Source organism: Chiloscyllium plagiosum, chromosome 19, assembly GCF_004010195.1.
Source record: "Chiloscyllium plagiosum isolate BGI_BamShark_2017 chromosome 19, ASM401019v2, whole genome shotgun sequence".
Taxonomy (NCBI): Eukaryota; Metazoa; Chordata; class Chondrichthyes; order Orectolobiformes; family Hemiscylliidae; genus Chiloscyllium; species Chiloscyllium plagiosum.
This window is the reverse complement of record NC_057728.1, coordinates 47,083,058-47,107,629: the sequence shown is the minus strand read 5'-3', so window position 1 is coordinate 47,107,629 and position 24,572 is coordinate 47,083,058. Positions and strand designations below refer to the sequence as shown.

Sequence of the window (24,572 nt, the reverse complement as noted above, 5' to 3'; positions counted from 1 at the left end):
GAATGAAAGTGACAAATGTCATTTGTGTCTTATTTTGGTCAGATTGTTCATTCTTTAATTGAGACCCAGTGCATGGGATCTTAAAATGCCACCAGCAGCCTGTGAGCTATTTTGTGAAGTTTGTTGCTGTGGTCTCCCTGGTAACATGCTTAAGAAATAGTTGAACACATGGTTTCCAAATCAATACAGGCTTTGTAATTAGTCCAATTATGAATATAACAACCTGATATTTTTTGAACAAGGACTGTAGCAATGAATTTCCAATGAGTTTTGGCAAATTGTCAAGACTTATAAAAAGGAACATGCTGCATAGATTTATCACAGTGTATCTGAATAGAGAAAGTGAGATATTCACAAAAATGCAGAGGGTTTTGGTTAGTTTTCACAATATATAAGCAGGAAGATGGGAGGTCTACATTGAGAGATGAGTGCTTTTGTAATAGTGGCATAGTTATAAAGAAGAAAAGCTAGAGCTACTGGAAATCTGTCATTAGAACATAAAATACTTTAAATATTCAACTGGTTTGGAAACTCCTATGGACAGAGGAAGAGTGAATGCTTCAGGTGCCTTTGAAAGAATGCCAGTAGTAGATATGTTTATGCAGTAGATCTATTTTTGTTTATTCTTTCAGATACAGGACATTGGTTGGGCCACTGTTGCGTGCAATTGTGGTCTCCTTCCTATCGGAAAGATGTTGTGAAACTTGAAAGAGTTCAGAAAAGATTTACAAGGATGTTGCCAGGGTTGGAGGATTTCAGCTATAGGGAGAGGCCGAACAGGCTGGGGCTGTTTTCCCTGGAGTGTCGGAGGCTGAGGGGTGACCTTATAGAAGTTTACAAAATTATGAGGGGCATGGGTAGGGTAAATAGGCAAAGTCTTTTCCCTGGGGTCGGGGAGACCAGAACTAGAGGGCATAGGTTTAGGGTGAGAGGGGAAAGATATAAAAGAGACCTAGGGGGTAACTTTTTCACACAGAAGGTGGTATGTGTATGGAATGAGCTGCCAGAGGAAGTGGTGGAGGCTGGTGTGATTGCAACATTTAAAAGGCATTTGGATGGGTATATGAATAGGAAGGGTTTGGCAGGATATGGGCCGGGTGCTGGCAGGTGGGACTAGATTGGGTTGGGATATCTGGTCGGCATGGAAGGGTTGGACCGAAGGGTCTGTTTCCATGCTGTGACTCTATGTCTCTATGACTCTATGTCTCTATGTGGACATTACTGACTAGGCCAACATTTGTCTCCTACCTATACTGCCCTTGTGAAGATAGTGTTGAACTGCCTCTTGAACTGCTACAATCCATGTGATGTAGGAATTCAAGGGAATTCCAGACTTTTAACCTAGCCACCTTAAAGGAATGCTGCTCCTTGGATGCTGCCTGAACTGCTGTGCTCTTCTAGCACCACTAATCTGGTTTCCAGCATCTGCAGTCATTGTTTTTTTACCAGCTTAATTCAAGTCAGGTTGATGTGTGACTTGGAGGGGTGTTTGCAGGTGGTCATGTTTCCACGCATCTGCTGCGCTTGTCCATCCAGGTGCTGGAAGTTGCATATTTGGGAGGTGTTGTTGAAGATACCTTAGTGAACTACTGCACTGCATTTTGTATGTAGCACACACTACTGTTGCCGTGTGTTGGTGGTGGAGAGATTGAATGTTTAATGCGGTCAGCAGCAGCTATTTAGGCTGCTTTGTTCTGGATGGCGTTGTGTTACTTGAGTATTCCTCAGGTGCATTCATCCAGACAAGAAGGGAGTGTACAATGAGTTGCTTGTCACTGAATTCCCAGCCTCTTACCTGCTCTTTTAGCCACAGTATTTACATGGATTGGTCAATAGGCAATCCTCAGGGGGTTGATTTTAGGGGATTCAGGATGGTAATGCCATTGAATATCAAGGGAAGATAGTTTGATTTTTTTTAACAACAGAGATAGGCATTGTCTAGCATTTGTGTGGCAAGAATGTTGCTTGCTACTTATGGTCCTGAGTCAGAATGTTTTCAAAGTCTTTTTCCATATGAATACAGACTGCATCAGTATCTGAGAATTTGCAAATGATGAGTTTCCTGTTTTATGAAGAGAGAGTGGACAAGCCAGGCTTGCATCTACTATAGCTTAGAAAGTTAAGAGCTGACTAGGGAAACATATGTTAGTGAAGAATCTTGACAGGGTGCTTGTGGAAAGGATGCTTCCTCTTGTGGGTAAATCTCAAGCTAGAGGTCACTGTTTAAAAATAGAGGGGTCACCCACTTAAGATAAAGAGGCAGTATTTTTGTGTTGTGAGTCTATGGAATGCTCTCAAAAAGTGGAGAAGCAGAGTGCTTGAATACTTTAAGGCAATGGCAGGTAGATTCTTGATAAGAAAGGTAATGAGACGTTAAGTGAAAGGTGGAAACTGGGAACATGATCAGTTGTGATCTTATTGAATAGAGGATCAGATCAGTCATGACCTTATTGAATGAAGGAGTCGTCTCCTTTCTGCTCCTAATTTGCGTGTTCATATTGTGCACTCAACAGTGAACATTCCCACTTCTGACCTTATGATGAAGGGAAAACCATTGATGAAGTAGTTGAAAATGGTTGAACCTTGGATAATATCCAGAGGAACACCTGAAGGGATGTATGGGACTGAGATGATTAAGTAGCAGCAACCACTACCATCTTCCTTTGTGGCTCCAACTAGTGGAGATTTTTTTTTTCCTGACTCTTATTGACTGCAGTTGAGCTCAGGCTCCTTGATGCCACACTTGGTTGACTGCTGCTTTGATCTTAAGGGCAGTTACTTTCACAATATCTTTTGAGGACAGTATGAAAACATATTTCCTGTAAGTTCAAAATATTGGACATTTCAAAGTATTGTTCTAAGCATGAAACTGAAGGTTTTATCTTTTTGAAAAGATTCTCAAAGAGAGAAAGTTGTATTTATATAGTATATAAATTGTATAGCTACACAGAGTGTTCCAAAGTGCATCACTGCCAAAAACGTAGTTGCTGCTTTAATGCAGGAAGCGAAATGGTGAATTACCACTCAACAAGCTCCCACAAATAATATGCATCTCCTCTGAAAGGCAGCACCTCCAATGATGCAGCACTCGCTATGTACAGCACTGGTATGTCAGCTTCCATCTTTTCTGCTTAAGTCTTCAGAGTGGGTCTTAATTTCACAAGTTCCTAAACCACTAACAAGGTTCTTAACCAACTGTGCTACAGCTGACCCAGTATAAGAAGATGGCACTTGACTTGGAGAGAAATCAAATACATATCTAAAATAGTTCAGAGTTTAAAAAACAGATATCAAAAACCTAAATAACATTGATTCCATTCTGTGCTTATTGTGAATTTATTAAATTGTTCATTATTAAAATCCTACTAAGAGTTGTTTCATACCGCCACCTAGTGGTCAATCTATTACAATTACTGGTTCCAGTGAATTAAAATTAGGTTTAAAAATATAAGGAAAAGTTAGAGATGGTGCTAATGTTTTATGTGTTACTAGTGTCCTTGGAACTCCAAAATGGTATCAGCAGTGGTGAAAATCCCCATCAATGACTGAGGCTGTTCGTGCTTTTGCAGTCTAAGTCTGCTGAAAATACGTAGAGCGAGCAGTGTACAATACTGCTTTATTGTCAGCAATGCAGATTTAGAGCTCAAAGCTTCAATTAAAACATCAAACTTGGCTAATTGAATATGTTTTTAGTAACAGGCAGGAATGCCAACCAGTGCTACTTAGAGGAACAGACAAATACTCACAGGTTAGTTACTGATTGATTTCTTCGGGGTGTTGTCTCTGAGATATCTTCGTGGAGAAAGTGAGGACTGCAGATGCTGGAGATCAGAGCTGAAAATGTGTTGCTGGAAAAGCGCAGCAGGTCAATTTTGAGATATCTGCAGATATCCACACGGGGAGGAGGTAGTATAATAGCACCTAAAGGGTTAATTGACATCACAAGTTAAATCCTTCCCAAGAGGATGTCAAGAACTGTTCCATTGAGGAGCTAACCAATGCCACTAGAGTGCAGTCTGCTTCGGTGATTGTTCTTTGTGTTAACATGAAGCTGAAGTATGAAACTCCTAATCTCCCTATAATCTCTCTGTGCACTGTCATTATCACCTCTTTATTGCAACCTTTACTTCTGGAGCCATGATTCACCTTCTCTCAGCCCAGTATAAACACCTCCCTATTTCCCCCTTTTTTAGCTTTGACAAAGGGTCAGTTAGACTCGAAACGTCAGCTCTTTTCTCTCCTTACAGATGCTGCCAGACCTGCTGAGATTTTCCAGCATTTTCTTGTTTGGTTTTTTAGCTGAAGTATTAATGTGTGTTTACTTTTACATTGAGCCTGATGTCTCACAAGTGACAATGATGTATGTTGAATGTGATGTTGCTACTTGTGATATGTAATAAACCTCTTTATTGCTCATTAAGATTGAGTCGAACCTGTGCCTCAGATGTTTTGTCGTCTTCGTTTCCCACATGGTATCAATAGGCTAGGCTAATACCAACAGAAGGATCAGTGGGAGTGAATATAGCCGAGAGACACCTGATCACATCTGATGGTAGAAGACAGCAATAGAAATGAATATATGAGAAAGGGTACCATTGCCCAGATGCATGCAGCTTTGTGGATGCTGCCTGCAATTCTGACCTTTACTGAAAACTCTCTGCTAACAGGGAGCTGATGTGTGACTGTGGGCAGCGATGTGATGATGCCATTATTCTGTGACAGTCCATTGTACCAGCTTTAATTCACCCACTGTGACATAATAAAATGGTTGTGCATTGACAACGTGGCTGATGAATGCAGTCTGTAATTCCCCCACACACGGCATTTGTACGATGAAAGCCAAGCTGCCCCACAAAATGTAACACAGCAGCCCACTGGCTCGCAGAAACATTGCTTCTGCTTGCATCACCCTGGAGGAATCCTGCTGACTGGGCTTCATGTTTGCTGTGGTCTGGCACAGGCAGCACTCTGTCACCATAATGAAGGGCTAGCCCTCACCACCAGCTACACAACGAGCTGCTGAGGAGCAGGAAGAGTAGAAGTAGAAGGAAGAAGAGGAACAGGAAGGGAGGAGGAAAACTTATGAGCCCTTTCTGGTCAGGCAGGCCAGGTAGAACTCATCCAACAGGAACTTCACTTCAATTGTCCATTCCCCAATGCTATTTCTTCCCTCCATCAATGGCGATTGCAGCATCCACTTGGCCAGGATGCAATGTAGAAGTGGCCACAAAATAACCTTTCCAAGCTGAATTTATAAGTGAAATTATGCCGTGCTACATATGCAAGTTAGAAATTTATCCATTCCTTTATTGTCTGTCCTCTGCGTCCCTTTACCTGGGCTGGAGTTTGTTCACAGTGTTATGCCAATGGCTGTAAGCATGGGAATTTCTCAGGGGAAACTGCAAGTGTTCTCGGAGGAGAACCATGAGCGGTTTTGCGGACAGAACACCAGTCTTTAGGCTGCACCATCTTGACATGGTTGGCAATGGTCTGGGCTGACAAGGTGGCAGCAAAGAGTGGCGGTGAGCAAAAGGACAAATCCCAGAGTATAGGAGATCTACGCTGTGTTCAATCACTTTTCTTCATCTCTGAAGCCGAGATTGCAGAACAGCTGTGGTACCTTACAAGAACCCTTAATCTCAGCAATCCACAACCACATGATGGCAGCAGTCAGACCTTGAAATGTAATCGCACTTCTAGAGAGAGAAGACTGCATTTGCTTTAAAACTTGACCTATGGTATAAATTGCACAATGATTCAGACAAAGCAGTACAAAAGTAAACAAAACATTAAGTTTGTGTGCAACTAAATTCCAGCCTTAAAGGTAGCCCTTTCATCCCCCAGGGTTCCTGCTGTAGTGAAAAAAATTGGTGTAAAAAACCCCACAATGTGACCATGTTCTTGTATCCAATACTGTTTAAATGGGATAGGTATGATTGCAATTCCACCTAATCCGAGGATGCAACTATTGGGAACTTGGTCAGGCATGTCATTGTTACCAGTTAAGCATTCCTATAATGTTTAGTAAATTATTTAGCAATTTGGCCACATTTTAATTGTTTATTTGCTTCAGACAATGACAGGCACCCTCTAATTCGTGGATTCCTGACTCCATTCCCAAATTTTCTGATTTTCAGAAGTCCTTTTTGAAGGTGTGGGTAGAACCCACATACAGAGACACAAACACACACTCAGAGACATAGGCACACACATAAACACACACACACGGGGACACATACACACAGAGACACACATTCACACAGACACACAGCCACACATAGACACATGAACACACACACACAGATACACACGGACATGCAGAGACAGACACACTCAGAGACACAGACAGTGACATTTACACACCCTAATGGATCATTGTGCCTCTTTTGCCGAGCTATGGTACTTCCATGCCCATCTTACACTGTACAATTGCAAAGAATCAATACTGTTGATAGGATAGGCTGTTTATAAAATAGCTTCAGAATTTTGTTTGCTCATTTCTTGCCACTGCATTTAAAAAGTCCTTTTCCAACAGGACAATAAAAGTGTGAATTATTGAAACTATTTAAATTACCAGTAGCAGAAGTAGCAAGCACTCAAAACTACTTAACTTGTATAAATTAACAGAGCTGTAGGCTCTTGTGCAGTGGTGTAGTCCCTACCTCTGTGCTAGGCAGCTTGGGTTCAAATCCCTGCTCTAGAGATAGATACTAACATCTCTGAACAGGGTTGTTTTGACAATACGTAAGAGCCAGCCCTGTGGCCACTTCCCTGGGTCAGCTGGTCTAACTGCAGCCTGGACCTGTCCCCACCACCACCACCACCACCACCACCACCATCTCCCCCTCCCCCCCCCACCACAACCCACTCCTTAGAATAAAGATGACATTATTCCAGACTCTTCACCAGAGCACCGACATTTTCCTAATTCCTACTGCCAGTCTCAGTGATAAATATCCCGGCTAAAGTTTTGGGAATTTCATTAGAAATGAGAAAAGATAGAAATGTAAGAGTTTTAAGTCATTGGAAATGGTAAGGGGGCATGAGGAACAAGGTGGGGGGGGGGGGGGGGGGGGGGAAGGTTGTCTCTGATAAGGTGGCAACCAAGGGAGATTGAAGATCAAGAGATGGCATGATGCAACAGCCAAAAAGAGTGATAATTGCTGCATAAAAATAAACTTCATGAAATGTGAAGGGATAAAGACAAAAGTCAGATAAAACTGACCCAACAGAACAAAAAAAGGCAAGAAAAAGAGATTTGATAGAAGTACAAAATGTTCCAAGAAATTTGATATTATCTAGATCTTAGCAGCCCTCTTGACTGGCACTCCATCCAATCCACACCCTCTCCCACTGATGTACTATGGTGTATTATCTTTAAGATGTGCTGCAGAAACGTATCAAGGTTTCTCTTGCAGCACTTTCCAAAGTTACAAACTCTACTACTTAGAAAGCCAAGGGCACTTTATCTGGGCCACAATCCTGCAATTCCCAAACCAATAGTACTGAGGTAGTACTTTCCACAATATGGACAGCAGCGGTTTAGGAAGGTCAACCAACATCATCTCAACAGCCAGCAAGGGTAGGCATTAAGTGTCACAAGAACTCAAAAATGAATTTTGGAAGAATCTATGTAAACAATGCTGTTTAAGTGTGTTCAGAATGTTGAGGTATAACATGCATGGATCGAGTGCAAATAATAGGTGTTAAACCACTATGAAAGAACTCAGAAAATTATAGGGGGGAGGTTCTTTGTTTCATCTTTATTCCAAGACCTTAATCACCTTACGGCTGGAGTGGAAAGAACAACACAGTGTGCACATCCTCTAGGAGGCGCCACACCCCAAGTTGGAAAGGAAATGCCATAGACCCAAGGAGGAGAAGTGTACTCTACCAGGAGATCTGTCTCTGGATTCGAGGCTGTGAAGTCAGCCAGACATAGAGACTTTCTTACCTTTACCTAATATCTCCTTCTTTCAATTTTTTATTTTTAAGCTGTGCTTCTCTGAAGCAGTTTGGATAGTTTTTTTGTGTCAGAGTTATAGAAGAAGGTTTTTAATTATATAGAATTACTTGTAATTAATACTCAGAATACTGATCACTTGGTCCAACTGGTTTTTGTGTTTCCCAGGAGTATCCTGTTACTATGTCATTGACTCTCACAGCTAAATGTTCTATGATTTACCTCCTCTCCCCTTAAATGTCTCTGTTATTTCAAGTGGTGGCAAGTTTTGCTGACTCTTTAAGTTTCCAATCAGTCTTTGGGTAAAGATATTTATGCCAAATTCCTTATTGAACTTACCATACCCTCAGATCACACGCTATGACAGACTAATGATATCGTGAGCATGTGTTTTAAAGGCACACTGACCAGGAGACTTAATACAGTGTTTACTTTTTGGGTTCAGTGTGCCTGTCTGAGTGGTTCTCACAAATGGGCCGAACGTTCTTGAAGTGAAAACCCTCCCCTCCCCCCTCACCAACATAGACTGATGTCATTCGTCTGTCCCATCAAGCCTTGAGCTGGTCCTCTGATTTCCCTCCACTTCCCATCTCATTCCCAGAATCCTGGGATTGACAGTGCATCTAAATGATTGCCTCAGCTCTTCACTTGCCATCCCACAACTAGCCCTTCCCTGGCATCAATCCCCTCTCACACATCATCAGTCAACCATCCTCTTTCCTTGCAAATGAATCCTTCTTCCCCTCTCCATACTCCACCCACAGAGACCACCTTACCTGCTCCATACTGACAACCCTTTTCTAGATTCCCCAGATTTTACAACCTTCACCAGCATCGTTCCTTCTTGATGGGAAACCAATCCTGTTAATCAGACTGGACTCCGGACAAGGGACTCATCAATGAGTTAATGTGTATGCTATGGAAACTTGACATGGTGCTGGGGAAGTCTTGGTTTCTGGGTCTCCTGCAAATTCTGAGGCCCTGTCCCCTCTCCTATTGTCAAGGGTCAGCTCAGTAAAAAAACCCAGCCCATAAAATGCTATTGCTTTGAAGGCTACAATTTGACCCATGATTCGTATTTTGACCTCTTAGTAGAGTTACCCAATTAATTTTCTTGGTGTTTTGTGCATATTTTCCCTTCCAGATGGGAATTCTCTTCTTCGAAATTATTATTCAGTCTATTTCCATCTACAACAACTGAGTATAAAGAAAAAAGCTTTATTAGATTAGATTACTTACAGTGTGGAAACAGGCCCTTCGGCCCAACAAGTCCACACCGACCCGCCAAAGCGCAACCCACCCATACCCCTACATTTACCCCTTTAACCTAACACTACGGGCAATTTAGCATGGCCAATTCACCTGACCCGCACATTTTTGGATTGTGGGAGGAAACCGGAGCACCCGGAGGAAACCCACGCAGACACGGGGAGAACGTGCAAACTCCACACAGTCAGTCGCCTGAGTCGGGAATTGAACCCGGGTCTCTGGCGCTGTGAGGCAGCAGTGCTAACTCACTTCTTCTCACTGTGGTTCTTCTGTTGATCATCTTAAATCTTTATCTCTGGTTTACCAACTCTTCTGTAACTAGAAGACATGGCATAAAGTGGAAAATAGCTAGGCCTTTTGGGCAGCACGGTGGCACAGTGGTTAGCACTGCTGCCTCACAGCGCCGGAGACCCGGGTTCAATCCGGTTTCCTCCCATAGTCCAAAGATGTGCAGGTCAGGTGAATTGGCCATGCTAAATTGCCTGTAGTGTTAGGTAAGGGGTAAATGTGTGGGTGGGTTGCGCTTCGGCGGGTCGGCGTGGACTTGTTGGGCCGAAGGGCCTGTTTCCACACTGTAATGTAATGTAATCTAATCTAATCTAATCTAGAAACAGCTTCTCATTTTTACACTTCCACCATTTTACAATTTTGAACATGTTTATAAAATCTCCTCTTACCTTCTCTGCAACATGGAGAACACTTCCAGCTTCTCCATTATTCTTATCTAATTGAAGTCTCTCCTCCCTGGTACCATTCTGGTAAATGGCTCTGCCTCCTCTCCAATTCATTAATTGACATCAATAATGGCTCCTCCTTCTGAATGCAAACAATATCAAATGTGACATTGTGTTTTGCTCAGGTCTAAGAAATTGCTGTTGGACCTAATGTGAACTGAACATGTGCTTGGAACGGTTACTGAACTTAGCGTGACCATCAATGTGTCTTCTTTTGAGACATGACATGGCATAATGTGGAAAATAGCTAGGCCTTTGGGAAAAAAAGAAAAAGTGCAAGTTTATTTATTAACAATAAACACAGAAAGGAAAGTGATTATGAATCATTTGGTGACTGTAGTGGTAATGCTTGTCTTGGATTAAGAATAAAATTTGGCAGCTCAATATAATTTTTTTGAGATTGTTTTCACATATATTGCAAGAGCTTATAGTCAGAGATTTCTGTAATTTAAAAATCAGTTTCCTCTTTTGATGCATCCAAAGGTATCTAGTTTATCCAACTCCAGTAAAAAGGCCTACTTTCACTTCTCAGGACAGCCTGGCAAGGATATTACTGCCAGCCTTGGCAGTCAAGCTCACATACTGAGACTGAATTCTAAAGCACTGCAGATTAACATAATGACTATTACAATACATCAGGGAACACTATGCTAAATTATTCAAGCAGTTGACCACAATCAGTGCATTTCCAGCCAAGTGCATATAAATGGCCAGGAGAAGTTTCAGAGTTGCAGTCAAAATTCATAGAAGTGAATCTGGAATGTTATTTCAAATTTCTGATGAATTAATTGTGGATCTTGGAGAAATGTTGCTTCTGCAACTTATTCAAATATTGTTTAGCTATCATCATTCAAACTTGTAACAGTATTCTAATCAACTTTTGTTTCATTGTATGGACTATTGTTGGGAAAATGTTTGAGTAACTCAAAGGAGTGAAAAAAGTGTTTTTGGAATGAGAGAGTTGCTGGCAAGGACAGTATTTGTTGCCCATCTTGAAATGCCCTTGAAAAGTTGGTAGTACAGTCACCATCCTGAAACCTTGCAGATTATGTGATGTAGGTACACTCTCAGTGATATCAGAAAATGAGTGAAGGAAGTGACAGTGAAGGAGCAGTGACGAAGCTACAAGTCAGGGTGGTGTGTGTCTTGGAGGGGAACCTGTAGGTTATACTGTTGCCATGCCTCTGCTTCCCTAGAGTACTTCAGTGGTAGTGGGATGGATTTGGAAGGTACTGTTGAAGGATACACAGGCCAACTTCCTTATGTGTATTGTGGAGGTGACAATGATCTGCTCCTGTTGTGAGCCAATGATGGATGCCAAACCAATTAAGGGGCTTTGTCCTGAATGGAGCTTCTTGCGTGCTGTTGGAGCTGCACTCATCCAGGCAAGTGGGGAGTATTCCGTCACACTCCTGACTTGTGCCATGGAGATGGAGGACATGCTTTGGTGAGTCAGGACATGAGTTATTCAACTCAAAATTCCTAATCTCTGACACTGGCACTTGGAGCCACAGTATCCATTTGGCCTGCCCAGTACGTCTTTGCACTACATTCCATTGGTTTCATAGTCACCAGTTTTGAGATGAGGTTTTATTCCAGATTGAGTAATTGAATTTAAATTCCATCAGTTGCCATGGTGGTATTTGAATTTACAGCTGAATCTTACCTGAAATCATTTAAGTATAATTTTCTTTGAGTTTCATGAAGGGCTTCTCTTGATCAGGTCCAGTGGGTTTTCTCACATTAACATCTCAGACCTATCTCATTAACCATGTACCATGCCCCTAATGTGCCCTGCTCACATGATGCTAGCCCAATTCTCCAGCTGACCATTGATGGAAATATTTGTCATTGCAGAGGCCAGGCTCCCCAAAACTAACTCCTATGTAAAAGACCTGGTCAAGCACTGGCCGTCCGGAGCTACCCTACTCGTTTCATGCCATTTACCCCAGATATGGCAGTTAATGGGAGACTGGTAGCCTGCTTTGAGAACAGGGATTGGAAGGTCTTGGTGGGTGGTGTGCGCAGGGTAGGGTTGTCCGCTTCCCCCAGTGGCTGGCAGAGGATGCCACGACCCCAGACCATGCCAACCCAGCCTGAGGTTTCCACCTTGGTGACGGTGGTCTCCCAATCTGGAGAAATTCCCAACAATGCCCAAAGAAGGTCAATGACCTTGTTTGCTGTACCAGGCAATCAACTCCTCTCTACCATTTCACACCCACTCTATCTTTGCTACTGTACTTTCCTCCCACTGAGTCTCATGCTCTACCCCCCCCTTCCCCGCCAAATCTTCCCTCATTTGCTCTCTCCATCCCAATCCTCCACTCTACTAATTCTGCATGGCCTCTACATTGAATACCCATTCCCTTGGGCCACCTCATCACCTTTCCTTCACTTGTACTTATAGCTCTGTCACCCACTTTCAGCTTCCTCAATCCCTCCTTTACTCCCATTCCAGGAAAATATAACTGTTGCAGACCCAAGGATAGAAAGAACAGCACAGAGTGAAGGAAAAGTCTGATGCCCCCTTGGAAGAGTCAAAAGTATATAATATAGCATATAGTTGATTCCCCAAAAGGATTATTTCAGAACTCTATTGCAGTTATCCAGGTCTTCCTTCCAAAAGGTGGCAGCATGTATTTAAATAAAAAACAAAAAAAAATCTGGAGATGCTGTCAATCAGAAACAAGAACAGAAATTGCTGGAAAAGCTCAGCAGGTCTGGCAGTATCTGTGGAGAGAAATCAGAGTTAATGTTTTGGATCCGGTGACCCTTCCTCAAAAGTCAGAACCAGTTCTGAGGAAGGGTTACCGGACCTGAAACGTTAACTCTGATTTCACTGCACAAATGCTGCCAGACATGCTGAGCTTTTCCAGCAATTTCTGTTTTTGTGAGCATATATTTAAAGCTGCCTTAGTCTGTATGAGGTGATCGTTGATGTGGGATACTCCGACAGTGTTCAGAAGAACGATCAAATGTATGTCCTCTGCACATGAAATCAGTGGAATGAAAGTCAGATGGACTTGAAAACGGATGGATGATCTGTTCCACATGATAGTCACTCATTAGAGAAGGACAAAGTGTTATTCCCAACAGGTTTGATTTTTTTTTCCTCTCAATTGAAACATTTCAGGGTTTACTTCAATAAAACTACCAAATATAAAAAAAACTGGAGCGATTCAGAGGCTTTAAAATCACCAACACCAAAAGGCTGGCCCAGGTCTGAGACCAGAGAGTGAATGGATCAGATTAGGGGCGTTCACAATTTGGGTAGAACCTAATTGGGCTGTAATTTCTTCCCCAGTTTGTTCAATGAGTACCAGCTTCCAATGGAAAGGCCATGATTCAACGTCCGACCTCACTGTCCAAATGTCAAGAGGGGATTATGTTTCCTTGCTCTCTATCGTGTGGATTTGAAGGTGGGTACCCTTGGAATCCTGCCCAACTCATTTCCGTACGTCTTAGTAAAACTCTTACCAGCTATGGGTTGTGAGTTCCATAGAAACATGTTAAAGGTTCTAGAATTTTGAGACGTCAAAGTTTATTGTTTCCTGTATGGGGTGAAAATTGACCTTTTGATGTATCAGATCGCTCACTTTGGAGCAGAAAATTCCAGTCACTTCAGGGCACTACAAACAACTCAGCTGATCCCATCCCTGCATTCTGTAGGCCTCGGGAACATGTCTTGGATGGAGTTTCCATGGAGTGGCAAACTCATGCAGATTGGCTCATGCAGGGCAACACAGTGGCTCAGTGGTTAGCACCGTTGTCTCACAGTGCCAGGGACCCAGCTTCAATTCCAACCTGCGGTGACTGTTGGTATGGAGTTTGCACATTTGCCCTGTATCTGTGTGGGTTTCTCCCAGGCGCTCTGGTTTCCTCCTACAATCCAAAGATATGCAGGTTAGGTGAATTGGTTAAGCTAAATTGCCCATAGTGTTCAGGGATATGTAGGTTAGGTGCATTAGTCAGGGATAATTGTAGAATAATAGGATGGGACATTCTTCAGAGGGTTGGTGTGGACTTGCTGGGCTGAAGGGCATGTTTCCACACTATGATTCTATTGCCATTTAACCCCTTCCTTTTTTTATGAAAAAACAGAGCTCCACATTCCTGCCAGGAGGTTCTGATTTAGGGACCCTTTGGAATGCACAGCTATACATCCATTTTGATGGTTATCTTGTAATGCAAGCCCATAGCCCTTTCTTCACAGTCAGTCACTCAATTCTCACATTTAAAGGCCCAAAAGCATACAGTCACTTTAACAACTGCTTTCCAACACTGCATACATAAGGTCTGTGTGAGGTTATGATGCCAGGAGAATGGGTATAAGACAGGTAGGATGCCATTTGGGACATGGTGCCAAGTAGGTAGGGGTAGTGTGCCTGCTAGGTAGGAAGCCAAGTGTGAAGAGTGCCAAGGTCAGGGTGCCAAATGGGTAAGATGCCAAACCGGTATGTTGCCAAGAGCATAGTGGGCTGGGAGGTAGGGGTAGTGTGCCTGCTAGGTAGGAAGCCAAGTGTGAAGAGTGCCAAGGTCAGGGTGCCAAATGGGTAAGATGCCAAACCAGTATGTTGCCAAGAGAGTAGTGGGCTGGGGCTTTAAGTGCCAAGTCACAAGGTGGTAAAGGGGCCAGGTATGTGGTGCAATGTTTAGTGTACGTTGGGGTGCGTCAGAGGAATCTGTCCGATGGAGGGGGGATGGGGAAGGGTGGGAGAGTGGTGGGGAGTTGTCCAATCTGGTTTGAGGAATGGGGGTTTGGGTCTTGGGGAGAGGGTGCTGGTTGACTCAGGTTGGGTCCAGAGTGGGGAATAGGGATCAGGTCCTGGAGTGGTGGGGAGTAGTTTGGGTTCATGGTGGGTGAACAGAGGATCAGGTCCCAGGCTGTGGGGTGGGAGAAATATTGGGGAGGCAGTTTGGGTCCAGAATCAGGGAATGGGATGGGGTGCAGTGTTAGAATATGGGAGGGTCTACATGGTTTGGGGGATGTGTAGTTGGGCATGTGTGAGCTAAGTATTGACTCAGTTCAATATCTATTCAGGAGTTAGACTATACCTTAATAATCTAACATTTCCTGAGTAATTATTTACTAAATTTCATTGGAATCCTCTGTATTCTCTGATTGAAATAGTTAAAACACTTAATTCAGCAGGTGGCTGTTCATTGAGTTTTATTCATAGTTTTCAGAGGCTATTAAAGGATTATTTGTTTTTCGTTTGGTTTCAGTATCGCTGTTCACTCATCTTTATAACTTAATGCCTCCTTGAGGAGGCAACATTTTTTCAATGGGTCTAGATGTTTTTATTTGCAGATTGAATGATATGTGTTTGATTAACGACTCTGTTAGAGGTTTAATTTTGTTACATCAATTCAAAGACTTTCTGTTGCAATTACATGATCCCTGGAGTGTGTCCATAGTGAATATTGGGTAGCAGATATGGAGGATTCATGGGGTCATGGCGGAAAAGGGGAGAGGGGCTAATGAGGGGCAAGAGGTATGTGAGGAGACAATGTGGAGGAGACCACATTGTGAGCAGCGAATAGAGTAGACTAGATCGAGTGAAGTGCAGTATGTCTGGGCCCTTGAGTAGTAAAGAGGCAAGAAGTAAACAGGTATACATTATACCATTTGTGATTTCATGGGGAAATGGATGTTAATAATGGACATCTTCAAAAAGAGAGAATCTAACCATCATGTGTTGATAATCAATGGCATTACTGCTGCTGAATGCTCCACTATCAATGTCATGGGCTGTTGACCAGAAACTAAACTGGACCAGTCATATAAATATTGTGGCTACAAGAGCCCGTCAGAGGCTTGGAATCCTGCAGTGAGTATCCCATGTCCTTACTCCACAAAGCCTGCCCACTATCTACAGGCACAAGTGAAGAGTGAGGGTGCAGTACTCTCCACTTGTCTAGATGAGTGCCACTCTTACAACACTCAAAGAAGAGGACACATTTAATTCAAAAGTGCTTCATTAGAATTATCAGCAAATTCAAGTTGAAAATGTCATCTCTAATCATCCAAACTTATCCACAGCATGAATGGCTCCTTTTTCTGATGCCAGTCTCTGCCTGGGATGAACCTGCACCAACCCTGAGGCAGGAACTCTGAGGCCTGGTGGGCAACTAAGGAATATTAAAATTGTTTCCTTTGAGGATTCCACATATTGTAAGCTGATGTTTTTCATCTGCAGACTTCACCAATATTTAATTTAATAATTGATTAGGCCCACAGGCTGTTAAACCTAAAATTGGAATAATTTTAAACTCCTGCCAATGCAAAGACAAAAAACTCTGATAATAAGAGATGTCACATATTCTGGGCTTTGGAACAGCTGTTTCATAAAATATAACTTTGTGAAAATTAACACTGTAGTCGATTTGCCTTAAACAGATATTTATTTCTATACAAGCATGTTTCTATGGAAAAATGAATGCAAACCATTTGAGGGCAGAGCAATGGTTATATAGTGCACACATTAATTATGAATGCAAACTCAATTTATTCCTGAATCTAATCTTTGGGTAATGAATATTCTGATCATGTTGGCATAAAATGTAAACCTGAAACTGAGAAAAGAGTAAAGTCCATATGGATACTGGCTATCAAACTATAAATGAAAGCCACTCTTTGAGTAGAAGCTTGCTGTCTTGTAAGATAAGGTGAAGTAATATAGAGCTAGTTTTTATAATATACACAATGGACCTGATCATGTAGTCAAGCTCCTCAATTTATGGTATTACAGGCAAAGAAAGATGTTGTGAATAGAACATTCATATAAAATGTCCTATCGGGTCTTATTTATAATATGTGCAAAATCTCCAAATAAAAGTAAAACACTGCAGATACTGGAAATTTTGCAGATACTGAGGGACTCAGCAGGGACAGAAGGAAAGAAAATTCATACTGGATTGGATGCATTAATTCTATTTCCCCCCTCCACAGATACTGCCAGATCTGCTGAGTTTCTTTTAACCATCTTCTGCTTTTATTATGTAAAATTTCCAAATTGCTTTCGATTTAAAGAACGCCACGAATAAAGGTTTTGAAGATGACACATTGCAGTGTTAGAGCAACAGCTCTACTATTCCTTTGCTAGCCATATGTCAACGGCATGTTGATCAGTGAGTGCTATATTATTCATTCTTCTCTCATCCAAGTAAGCTGAAAATCCTTAAACCAGTCTGACAACTGCAAAAGCTGAGGCTCCTGTCCTCCTGTCCTTTGCTTCCCCTGACCTGTTTCAGTTGCATTCACACTGTCCTGTCCCTGATCACTGACCAGATCAGAAGACTCTATCTAATGGGTATGATTGTCCAGATAACTCTCCCCCTCCCTGGTGAGCCACAGCTTGACCTCCAGCTCAGTAAGTCTGAGGCAAAACTCATGCAGTTGCAACACTTCCTGCAGAAATACTTGTCCGACATTACACTAGCAATCAGAAGCCTCAACACCCTGCAATGACAGCACATCAGCTGTCTAATCTTATCTTCTTGGAATTCACTGAAGGGATATGGGCATCTCTGGCCAGGCCAGCATTTATTGCCCATTCCTAATTGCCCAGAGGGCAGCTAAGAGTCAAACACATTGCTATGAGTCTGGAATCACATGTAGGTCAGACCAGGTAAGGATGACAGATTTCATTCCCTAAAGGACATGAGTGAACCAGATGAACTTTTTTCTGAAAATCAACAATGGTTTAATGGTCACCATTAGACCCTTAATTCCAGCTTCTTTATTGAAATCTGCCATGGTGGCATTTGAAACCAGATACTCAGAACATTAGCTGAGTTTCTGGATTAATAATCTAGCTATAATATCACTAAGCCATTGCCTCCCAATTGCTTATAAGTGTCAGTTAATAATTGTCAATTCATTAATTTATAATTAATACAGCCTACATTCCCCAATATATTTTAGCAGTGCTACAAATTTTACAAGGCTCATAAAACGTAGTTTCTAACAATACCAGTTACTGGTTTACCTCCCTCCGTCTGCTGTACAAAATGGGAAATCAAATGCTGGAAGCTGAAAAAGAGTAAAACTGAAAAGCACCACCTGCCTTTCACTGAACTCTACTCAACACGCTTCAATTCTTGATAAACTTTACGTAAACTGCCTCCTTCTCCAATCATCATATCACCACATATATCTCCCTCACACTGACTGGGCCCTTACTGCATCTCTTAACCCAAGTACTGAGCCCATTGGACATTCTATGGTCATGTGATTTAAATTGACTATACAATTTGGATATCCAAGGAAAGTATAGGAGGAGAAAAGGCCACAATGCTTTAAATGAAAACTGATCACCTGCCACTGAACTGCAAACTTGGCCTGTCAAAGTCCCTCAGACACCCAATGTTCATGAATATAGATGCGATTGAGGTTTTGCAGTGTATTATATATTTGTCATAATTATATTGGGCTGTTAGTGGGTGGGTGTATTAAAGATCCCATTCTCTTCTCTCACTCCTTTCAAAAAATGCCAACATTCCTAACAGGGCCAGAAAGGAACAGAGTATCTTCTCACCAGAAGATGTAAGAGCATAAGACCCATCATGTCTGATCTGAATCCTCAACTCCACTTTCTGTCTATTTCCCATAACTCATGATTCCCTTCAATATTTTGAAATCTGTCTATGCCTGGCTTGAATATGCTTAACAATCCAGCCTCAACAGCCTTCTAAGGTAAAGAATTTCACAGATTCCCAAATCTCAGAGAAAATAAATCCAAGTTCTGTCCTAAATTCTAGTCCAGCCAATAAACATGATATGCGAAAATTACTCTCCAGTCCTAGACTTTCAGCTCCCCAGTTTTTGCTGAACCTGTGAATGATGAGCTACATTTCTCAAAAGTACAATTTCTGTTGTGTAAAGGCCAATACCCGAACAGCCTAATCTATTTAAGAGAAAACTAGGTAAGTATATGAGGGAGAAAGGCACAAGAGATTATGGCAGTGACTTAGTGAGAATGTCATTTGACTAATCCAGAACTCCAGGTGAGATACTGAGAACGTGAGCTTGAATCCCTTTATGGCAGATAGTGAAACTAGAATTGAATAAGAAAAGGAAAAGCATAGAATTAGGAGTTAACCCTAATTGTGACCATGTAACCTTGGTGGTTGTCATGAAAACTTCTTTGGTTCACTAATGCCTGTAGGGAAGGAAAACTGCCACCTTTACCTGGTTACATGTGTTTCCAAACTTATAGTAACGTGCTTCATCATAACAGCCCTGTGAAATGGCCTAGTGAAGCAATTAGCAAATGGCAACAATTGCCAGCCTTATCAGTGACTATGTAAGACTAAAATAAAGGTAAAGTTCAATGAAGTGGAGGCTTATAAGGAATCAAAGCTGTGGGAGAGACTAGTTGGGCCAAATAGCCTATTTTTGTTCAGCAGTCACAATCAACTTGATGATCTCCACATCGGATTTTTAAAAACTGTTACAGTACGTTTTGCAATGCTTCAGAACCCCAGCAGATGGTGTTTGGGATTTATGTAGCAGTGGTGTGGTACTTGTCTCCTCCACCTGTGATGATAGTGGAAAATCACAGCTCATTTTAGAGATATTACAATGGAAGTTTAAATTTATAGAGAAATTAAGCAAGCTCATAGAGCAACATCAGCCAATTATTATGCAAATCAAATACTTTGAGGCATCAAAAATTAGAGGATTTGCATTATGCCTTGTTTAAATGTGCTGTGCATCTTTTTCCAATATGGCTTTGGGTTAAATTAACGTTGGTTTTTCTAATTGCAAAAATCAGAGATTTTGATTTTACATTTTTTCTCATGTGTATCAGTGCTTGATTATATGAGCTGGACAAAAGATGTCCTGAATGAATTATATCTTTATAAATTGATAAACTATTATGCAAAGCAACATGTAGGAGACATCTGTTCCTCGCAAATGACTGTTGTTCAGTTGTGCACTTGTCAGGAAGTAATGACGAATGACTTTAATGTTGCATTTCCCAGGAATGGTGCTAGGTTAGCAATCGAGCAGGAAGCAGAGATTTGTGCAATTGGTCAAAAGTTCACTGTGACACTGAGAGCAGTAATAAGATCAGGCCACAATTGCATGGGCACTAAGTTGCTTTGTGATTAAATGGTTGCACTTCCATAGGGGTCTTTTCTGGTTATCATCATTAAAACATCAGCGGGGTGATCTATGAAAAACCTTGAAAGGTTTAAGTGATGTCTGTTGTATTTTTTATTGACATCCTTCACACTCGCATGGCGTACTAACCATTTTTGAATTTATAGTGAACATTTCCATAGCACCCATACTAGCATGAAACTTTTGTCAGGATTGAGTGAGGGAATATTGGATATTGTGAAGGTTTCTATCCATTTGTAACCTTAACTTTTCTGAATCAGTTTGAACGTCAGAAAGATCAAAGTGTTAAACTCCATTTACAGTTGGGATTATATGGGTTGGGGTTAGGATTCGCTGGATGCTGGTATCAGCAGCAACAAAACATTTGCAGTCAGTGCAACAGAGTTCCATTGAAGGAGATTCATGAAGGCCTGTTTGTTTTGATTTGCTCATGCTGCTGCACTGGAGGAGGCTGAGGTGCTGATCCATCTGAACATGGTCTTCAGCATTGCAATGTGGTGGCTCCATAGATCCCTATGATCCATCTCTTGGTTCTGGTGTATCCTGCAATTGTTCAGAGCAGAGATTCTGAGCATTACATGGTTTCTTCTGTCTGGTATGAAGTACCAGACATGATCTGCATAGAAACTTGACATTGAGGGTCCATCCTATTACCCTCATTGGCCTCAGTAGAAGGAGTATTACATTGCAGATACACTGAACAGCATCACATGACATTCTGATCTTCTCCTCTGGAAAACCATTCACTGGAAGGTGATTGACTGTGACACCCCTCTATCTTCTTGACGGCACCTATTGGTGCAAGCTCTGAAGTAAAGGTTGCCTCCTGGAGCTGGACTCAGCTGGTTCCGTGCTTGTGCTTGCATGTGTTCCTCAACTATCTTTGAAGCAGTCTTCAGTTGGGTAGAAGGATGGCCACAGCTTCTGTGTCTGGATCCATAAGGAATGCTTTCCAATGAGCCTATATGGGCAATATCAGAAACAAAGCAACTCCTCAAAAATGTAATTGTTTAACAGTTGCAACACACACAAATAACATTTGAGCAGCATTCTCCAAACTTTGGACATGGAGAGACCTGACAAAGTGGGAAATGGGATTCCTCTATGTGGACAAAGGACATCTGATTTAGACATCTGTTGCTCAAGCCTTTTGGCAAACATACAGTAGGAAGTTGTAATATCTGGCAACAACAATGAAGACATCTCTTCTCCTCCCCCCGCCACATTCCTAATCCCAAGAAAAAGCAATATTGCATTTATCAGATAACAGTATGGACATATTACAATCCAAAATGTGAAGTGAGCCTTGTGTGATCCCTGTGGAGTCTTGAAAGATGATTGCTATTTTGGCACCTATGGTGAATTTTTCTCGGCTGTAAAACATTGCTTTTGCCTCAAACCAGGAATGGGATTTAGTTCTCAGTAGCAAGATTTTCAATTGACACACTAAGTCAATGTTTAAGGTTCACAAACAGGATTTTGTATTTTAAACAGGCGTATTGCGTGGCCGTCTTTTTAATACTATTGCCCTTTAAAGGACCTCACACCACATGAAGATGGACCCCTCCCTCACAGAATTTACTCCATCCATTCTGGGTTTGGTGGCAGCCATTTTGCTCTCCATTGTGACTTGCTCTTTAGATAGGAATGAAAGCAAACAGTGGTCTTGCTTCATGGAGTAAGTCATTGACTCAGCTCTCAGTCTAGGTGACCCACCCAATCCTTCAAATTCTCTAATTGGTTGACCTCCCAATTAAATATCATCAGCTTTGATCTTCCCTGCATCCTCAGCCTGTTTATTTATTTCATCATCCCACTTTACCTCTAAGCCCCAGGCATTCCATGTCATTGTGCCAGGCCTAGTAAGGCAGGGTGGTACTAGATGCCAATAACCATCCATGCCACACCCCCTTCCATATTATTCTATTCCCTCTGTTTTGTCTCACCCGGGTATACACTGAGCTGCCCCTTTCACAAACCCCTCTGCATCCAAGCATTGCTGCCTTCAAACCTCACAATTGAGTTCCCAGCTTTCCAAGTACAGCAGTGATCCTGGATAACCCCCTTGACTTTTAATGGACAGACTGCCAGGGAGTGGTAGAATTTGGGCCCATTTTCCCTGAACATTAGCCTGGCATTTTGGATAATTAGCTCAGTGATGTTGCCACTATGCCATTACCTTCTTGATGATTTCTATGTTCCAGGGCCAAACATTTTCAATTAATATCAAGGATTGCTTAGTACCCAATCCCCGGCTATTGGATTACTGATCAGTAAGCAAACCTTTGTGGTGTACAAGAACACCCCAAGAAATAGCGCACTCACTGCTGCCTGAAAGAAAGTAACTCCCCCATCTGCTCCCATCCAAGTGTATTCAAGTGTCAGTAATTGTATGAAAAAGGGTTGGCCCATTTGCAATTAGCAATGAGTGATGTTCAAATGAGTTTGTCAACACTGAATGTTATTTAGAACATCATAAGGAACAGATATAAAAGGGGCAGTGGATATCAAATTATGAAAAAATATAAGAATGCACAAAATATTGGACAATATATATTAGACAGTTTGAAGCATTAGTAATCACATTTTGACTTTGAACAGAGTGATTTGGACTCCAGTTAAGCTTAAAATTGCTGCTAATTTTCCAATGTTTCTTTGCAAATATATTTGGACAAAATTCTGTTTGTGAACCTCAAACATTGACTGACTTTGTCAATTGAAAAGATATCAAAGAAGGTAAATCTTCCATGAGTCAACACACAATTTTAAAAATGCATTGATATATTTTAGAGTGGACTGCCAGAACATTAGTTTAATTGGTTAATTTATAAAATAGATAATTTTAAACAATGTCTACATTACCAGCCGTGAGTATTCCAATTTTAAACAATGGAAAATAACTTATACAGAACCATTTACTAGTTGCATTAGATGCACAGCAGTCACAGTTGGCTAGTAAATTGAAAAAAAAATTAACCATGACAAGTGGTGCTTTTGTGCCAAAGTCAAGAGGCTGTGCTTTAATTGGGTCCAAAGACTAGAAACCTGATCTGACAACATGGCCAGGTTTTTCAGCAGAAGCAGCTGTTGTTAAAACTAATGCAACCTCAAGTTGTGCTGGACCTAATTTGTAGATGAAACGTCTTCATTTTCTTTTGCTGGTATGGCTGGTTTCAGGTGAACTGTGCTGAGCAAACTGAACACATCAAAGCCCTTCACCCAATCAGGAACATACTGACTCTGGACTCTCGTTATCTCAATTTTTAAAAGTTCTTGCCTAATATTGTCGAAAATGGCCTTCCTCCAATTTAGAACATTAACTTTTAGGTCCAGTCTATCCTTTTCCATCACTATTTTAAAACTAATAGAATTATGGTTTCTGGCCCCAAAGTGCTTACCCCAGTGACACCTTTGTCACCTATCCTGTCATTTTCCTAAGAGTAGGTCAAGTTTTGCACCTTCTGTAGTAAGTACATCCATAAACTGCCTGAGAAAATTTTCTTGTACACATTTAACAAATTCCTCTACGTTCAAGCCGTTAACACGATGGTAGTCCCACTCGATGTTTGAAAAGTTAAGATCCCCTATCTTAGAAATATACAGCATAGAAACAGAACCTTCAGTCCAACTCATCCATGCTGACCAGATATCCGATATAAGTCTCGTCCTATTTGCTAGCATTTGGCCATATCCCTCTAAACCCTTCCTAATCATATTTCTGGATCAGTGGTGCTGGAAGAGCACAGCAATTCAGGCAGCATCCGAGGACAGGCAAAATCGACGTTTCGGGCAAAAGCCCTTCATCAGGAATAAAGGCAGAGAGCCTGAAGCGTGGAGAGATAAGCTAGAGGAGGGTGGGAGTGGGGATAGAGTAGCATAGAGTACAATAGGTCAGTGGGGAAGGAGATGAAGGTGATAGGTCAGGGAGGAGAGGGTGGAGTGGATAGGTGGAAAAGAAGCTGGGCAGGTCGGACAAGTCCGGACAGGTCAGGGATCGAGTTGCTGGAGGTTAGAAGCTAGGATGAGGTGGGGGAAGGGGAAATGAGGAAACTGTTAAAATCCACATTGATGCCCTGGGGTTGAAGTGTTCCGAGGCAGAAGATGAGGCGTTCTTCCTCCAGGCATCTGGTGGTGAGGGAGCAGCGGTGGAGGAGGCCCAGCACCTCCATATCCTCGGCAGAGTGGGAGGGGGAGTTGAAATGTTGAGCCACGGGGCGATTTGGTTGATTGGTGCGGGTGTCTCGGAGATGTTCCCTAAAGCGCTCTGCTAGGAGGCGCCCAGTCCCCCCAATGTAGAGGAGACCGCATCGGGAGCAACGGATACAATAGATGATATTAGTGGATGTGCAGGTAAAACTTTGATGGATGTGGAAAGCTCCAATGGGGCCATGGATAGAGGAGAGGGAGGTGATGTGGGCGCAGGTTTTACAGTTCCTGCGGTGGCAGGGGAAAGCGCCAGGATGGGAGGGTGGGT

At 42.0% G+C, this 24,572-nt stretch overlaps 1 long non-coding RNA gene across 1 annotated transcript in view; it reads right to left on the bottom strand.

The window, feature by feature from the left end:
- Positions 1-17,743: 17,743 nt before the first annotated feature.
- Positions 17,744-24,572, bottom strand: part of LOC122559752 — a 61,125-nt gene continuing 54,296 nt past the window's right edge. Inside the window, exon 3 of the long non-coding RNA XR_006314547.1 lies at positions 17,744-21,059. This is a non-coding gene — a long non-coding RNA (uncharacterized LOC122559752). The remainder of the gene's footprint in view (positions 21,060-24,572) is intronic.